Source organism: Panulirus ornatus, chromosome 69, assembly GCF_036320965.1.
Source record: "Panulirus ornatus isolate Po-2019 chromosome 69, ASM3632096v1, whole genome shotgun sequence".
NCBI classification, from domain to species: domain Eukaryota; kingdom Metazoa; phylum Arthropoda; class Malacostraca; order Decapoda; family Palinuridae; genus Panulirus; species Panulirus ornatus.
The window spans coordinates 1,272,240-1,278,031 of NC_092292.1; positions in this window are offsets into that span (position 1 = coordinate 1,272,240).

The window sequence follows — 5,792 nt, forward strand, 5'->3', positions numbered from 1 at the left end:
CTACCTCGCAAACGCGGGAAACAGCGACAAAGCAAAATGATGATAATAATATATATATATATATATATATATATATATATATATATATATATATATATATATATATATATATATATATATATATATAGAGGCAGCACTTACATTAAAGGATTTAAGCAATGAAAATTTTGCCTTCAGGAACAATAATACTATAAAGAAGATCTTAATCAGGAATTGAGCAGAAAATTCTCCTGGATGCATCCATAAAGTCCAATGTAGAAATTGTGATTAGTTTTATGTTGGTCAGACTGGTAAGGATCTTTCTGTTAGACTTACGCAACATAAATATAGTATAAGAACTGGATAAGAATCAAATGCCTTGTTTAATCACGTTAAAAACTATGATCATTGTATTGACTGGAGTAATGCCATCTCAGTTATTAACTCTAACTCTATTACCACGAGAAATATCATTGAATCTTTTATCATTGAATACACAAAGAATTATAATCTTAATATTAGTGATAGTCTATACAAATTTGATAACTTTATTGTTGATAAAATTTGTAAAATTATAGGTTTATGAACGCTTGTTGTCTGTCTTGGACAATCGCATGTTTACCAAATGGCGTCCTAGGTTCGTCTCTTCGATAAATATCAACTGACTGTTATAATCCTCTCTTGTGTCTCTCCTGATGATTTGATTATTACACGAAAGTGCACTCATACGAATATCTTGATCACGCGCAAAATTGTGATCCAAAATTGTGATATATATATATATATCTAATGTATACCACATCGTTGACGTGCTGTCAGTGGATTGAATCAAGGCATGTGAAGCGTCTGGGGTAAACCATGGAAAGCTGTGTAGGTATGTATATTTGCGTGTGTGGACGTATGTATATACATGTGTATGGGGGTGGGTTGGGCCATTTCTTTCGGCTGTTTCCTTGCGCTACCTCGCAAACGCGGGAGACGGCGACAAAGGAAAAAAAAAAAATATATATATATATATATATATATATATATATATATATATATATATATATATATATATATATATATAGATTGGGGAAGAGCAGTGTGGTTTCAGAAGTAGTAGAGGATGTGTGGATCAGGTGTTTGTATGTAGCATTTATGATCTGGAGAAGGTATATGATAGAGTTGATAGAGATGCTCTGTGGAAGGTACTAAGAGTATATGGTGTGGGAGGCAAGTTGTTAGAAGCAGTGAAAAGTTTTTATCGAGGATGTAAGGCATGTGTACGTGTAGGAAGAGAGGAAAGTGATTGGTTCTCAGTGAATGTAGGTTTGCGGCAGGGGTGTGTGATGTCTCCATGGTTGTTTAATTTGTTTATGGATGGGGTTGTTAGGGAGGTGAATGCAAGAGTTTTGGAAAGAGGGGCAAGTATGAAGTCTGTTGGGGATGAGAGAGCTCGGGAAGTGAGTCAGTTGTTGTTCGCTGATGATACAGCGCTGGTGGCTAATTCATGTGAGAAACTGCAGAAGCTGGTGACTGAGTTTGGTAAAGTGTGTGAAAGAAGAAAGTTAAGAGTAAATGTGAATAAGAGCAAGGTTATTAGGTACAGTAGGGTTGAGGGTCAAGTCAATTGGGAGGTAAGTTTGAATGGAGAAAAACTGGAGGAAGTAAAGTGTTTTAGACATCTGGGAGTGGATCTGGCAGCGGATGGAACCATGGAAGCGGAAGTGAATCATAGGGTGGGGGAGGGGGCGAAAATCCTGGGAGCGTTGAAGAATGTGTGGAAGTCGAGAACATTATCTCGGAAAGCAAAAATGGGTATGTTTGATGGAATAGTGGTTCCAACAATGTTGTATGGTTGCGAGGCGTGGGCTATGGATAGAGTTGTGCGCAGGAGGGTGGATGTGCTGGAAATGAGATGTTTGAGGACAATATGTGGTGTGAGGTGGTTTGATCGAGTAAGTAATGTAAGGGTAAGAGAGATGTGTGGAAATAAAAAGAGCGTGGTTGAGAGAGCAGAAGAGGGTGTTTTGAAATGGTTTGGGCACATGAAGAGAATGAGTGAGGAAAGATTGACCAAGAGGATATATGTGTCGGAGATGGAGGGAACGAGGAGAAGTGGGAGACCAAATTGGAGGTGGAAAGATGGAGTGAAAAAGATTTTGAGTGATCGGGGCCTGAACATGCAGGAGGGCGAAAGGTGTGCAAGGAACAGAGTGAATTGGAACGATGTGGTATACCGGGGTCGACGTGCTGTCAATGGATTGAAGCAGGGCGTGTGAAACGTCTGGGGTAAACCATGGAAAGTTCTGTGGGGCCTGGATGTGGAAAGGGAGCTGTGGTTTCGGTGCATTATACATGACAGGTAGAGACTGAGTGTGAACGAATGTGGCCTTTGTTGTCTTTTCCTAGCGCTACCTCGCGCACATGCGGGGGAGGGGGTTTTCATTTCATGAGTGGCGGGGTGGCGACGGGAATGAAGAAGGGCCGACAGTATGAATTATGCACATGTGTATATGTGTATATGTCTGTGTGTGTATGTATATGTATACGTTGAGATATATAGGTATGTATAGGTATGTATAGGTATGTATTCTTTCGTCTGTTTCCTTGCGCGACCTCGCTGGCGCGGGAGAAATGATAAAAAATGATAAAAAATAAAAAATATATGTTGATTTACTCCTTTATTATACTTTGTCACTATTTATTATACTTTGTCACTGTCTCCCGCGTTAGCGAGGTAGCGCAAGGAAACAGACGAAGAAATGGCACAACCCACCCACATACACGTCCATACACGCACATTTCAACTTATACATACATATACATACACAGACATATACATATTTACACATATGTGCATAATTCGTACTTGCCGCCTTTATTCATTCCGTCGCCACCCCGCCACACATGAAATGACACCCCCCCTAGCCCCACAAGCGCGCAAGGTAGCGCTAGGAAAAGATAACAAAGGCCACATTAGTTCACACTCAGTCTCTAGCTGTCATGTATAATGCACCGAAGCCACAGCTCCCTTCCCACATCCAGGCCCCACAAAACTTTCCATCCATTGACAGCACGTCGACCCCGGTATACCACATCATTCCAATTCACTCTATTCCTTGCACGCCTTTCACCCTCCTGCATATTCAGGCCCCAATCGTTCAAAATCTTTTTTCACTCCATCCTTCTACCTCCAATTTGGTCTCCCACTTCTCGTTCCCTCCACCTCTGACACATATATCCTCTTTGTCAATCTTTCCTCACTCATTCTCTCCATATGACCAAACCGTTTCAATACATCCTCTTCTGGTCTCTGAACCACACTCTTATTATTACCACAAATGTCTCCTACCCTTTCATTACTTACTAGAACAAACCACCTCACACCACAAATTGTCCTCAAACATCTCATTTCCAACACATCCACCCTCCTCCGCACAACTCTATCTATAGCCCACGCCTCGCAACAATATAATAGTGTTGGAGCCACTATTCCTAATAAAGAAACTAACCATTTTGACAATTTGTATGTGATGGAGCCTACTGAACTCACTATAGGTCTTGCTAGAAAATTTAGTTTATGTGCACTGATAAGGGGAAGTGGAAAATTATGACAAACTTTGATAAGAGAATCATTACCTTTCTGCAACAACTTCAGTTCTTTACTGAACTGGGAATTAACTGCTTCTATGGGATTCTTACTAAGTTTAAAATATGTTGTGTCATCATTTAAAAGATCATTCATTTTAGATAAATAGTTACTTTTGTCCATAATCGTAACAGTGTTAGTCTTATCAAAATGGTTAGTTTCTTTATTAAGCCCTTTAGTGGGTAAGGTATCAAATTCTGATATAATGAACAATGTAGATTTAGTTAACAAGCTTAACTATCAATGTTGACTTTGATTTCAAACTTGTTAGCTTTGATGTTTCCTCACTGTTCACAAAAATTCCACGTGATGACCTCTTCGAATATTTATTTGATGTTTTGGATGATATTCATTTACCTGTTTCAAAGTCGGTTTGTATTGAACTGATAAAATTGTGTGAAAAAGACTGTATTTCAATTCAATGGAGAATATTATGCTTAAAAAATTTGTGGCAATGGGTCACCTTCTTTCACCTGTACTAAGTAATCTTTATGTGGAATTTTTTGAAACAAAATTATTAAAGGATATCTTACCTTCTAGTGCAATTTCGTTTAGGTATGTAGATGATGTTCTTTGTATTAGGCCAACAAATGAAAATTTACAAGTATAAGTTAAGCATATACAGAAAACCCACCAATGTATGCTCATATATCCATTATTACTCATCTCAACATGACAGAGTTAAATCATCATCATTTCAATCAATGTTCCTTAGGGCATTACGTATTTGCAGTTCAGAGTTTATTGATGATGAGTTTGAGAAGATACGTTCTATTGGATTTAAGTTAAAGTACCTAGATCTTTCACTGGTAAGTCCCTTAAGTTAGCAAAGAAATCATTTTATAGAGTTGAACCCAAACCTCTCCTCTCATTGACACCAAGGATCTTTTAGTTCTCCCTTTTAATAATAATTCTACTTCCCATGTTGCTTAAATCCTTTAATGTGAATGTTGCCTTCAGCAACAGTAATAATATAAAGAACATTTTAATCAGGAATTCACCAAAACATTCTCCTGGGAGCATCTATAAAGTGCCATGTAGAAATTGTGATAACTTTTATGTTGGGCAGACTGGTAAGGATCTTTCTATTAGACTTAAGCAACATAAGTATAGTATAAGAACAGGACAAGAATCAAATGCCTTGCTTACTCAAGTTAAAAACTATGATCATTGTATTGACTGAAGTAATGCCATAACAGTTATTATCTCTAACTCCAGTACCACAAGAAATATAATTGAATCTTCTATTTTCAAATGCACAAAGAATTGTAACCTTAATATTAGTGAAGGCCTATACAAATTGGATAGCTTTATTGTTGATAAAATTTGTAAACAATTCCCCTTCTCGTCCATATAATAAGTTTATGATACACTCGTTGTCTGTCTTAGAGAAGTCACTTGTTTACCAAATGGCGTCCTAGCTATGTCTTCGTTTATATCAACTGACTTATTTTTCTTTCTTGTATCTCCCCTGGTGATGTGATTATTACACGAAAGTGCACTTAGGAACTTATTGTGTTTCATTTCTCCGTGGGCTCATAGGAATATACTTGATCACGCGCAAAATTGTAATCCTTTCCAATATATAGAGGATGTGTGGATCAGGTGTTTGCTTTGAAGAATGTAGGTGAGAAATACTTACAAAAACAAATGGATTTGTATGTAACATCTATGGATCTGGAGAGGGCATATGATAGAGTTGGTAGAGATGCTCTGTGGAAGGTATTAAGAATATATGGCGTGGGAGGCAAGTTGTTAGAAGCAGTGAAATGTTTTTATCGAGGATGTAAGGCATGTGTACGAGTAGGAAGAGAGGAAAGTGATTGGTTCTCAGTAAATGTAGGTTTGCGGCAAGGGTGTGTGATGTCTCCATGGTTGTTTAATTTGTTTATGGATGGGGTTGTTAGGGAGGTGAATGCAAGAGTTTTGGAAAGAGATGCAAGAATGCAGTCTGTTGTGGATGAAAGAGTTTGGGAAGTGAGTCAGTTGTTGTTCGCTGATGATGCAGCGCTGGTGGCTGATTCGTGTGAGAAACTACAGAAGCTGGTGACTGAGTTTGGTAACGTGTGTGAAAGAAAAAAGCTGAGAGTAAATGTGAATAAGAGCAAGGTTATTAGGTACAGTAGGGTTGAGGGACAAGTCAATTTGGAGGTATGTTTGAATGGAGAAAAACTGGAGG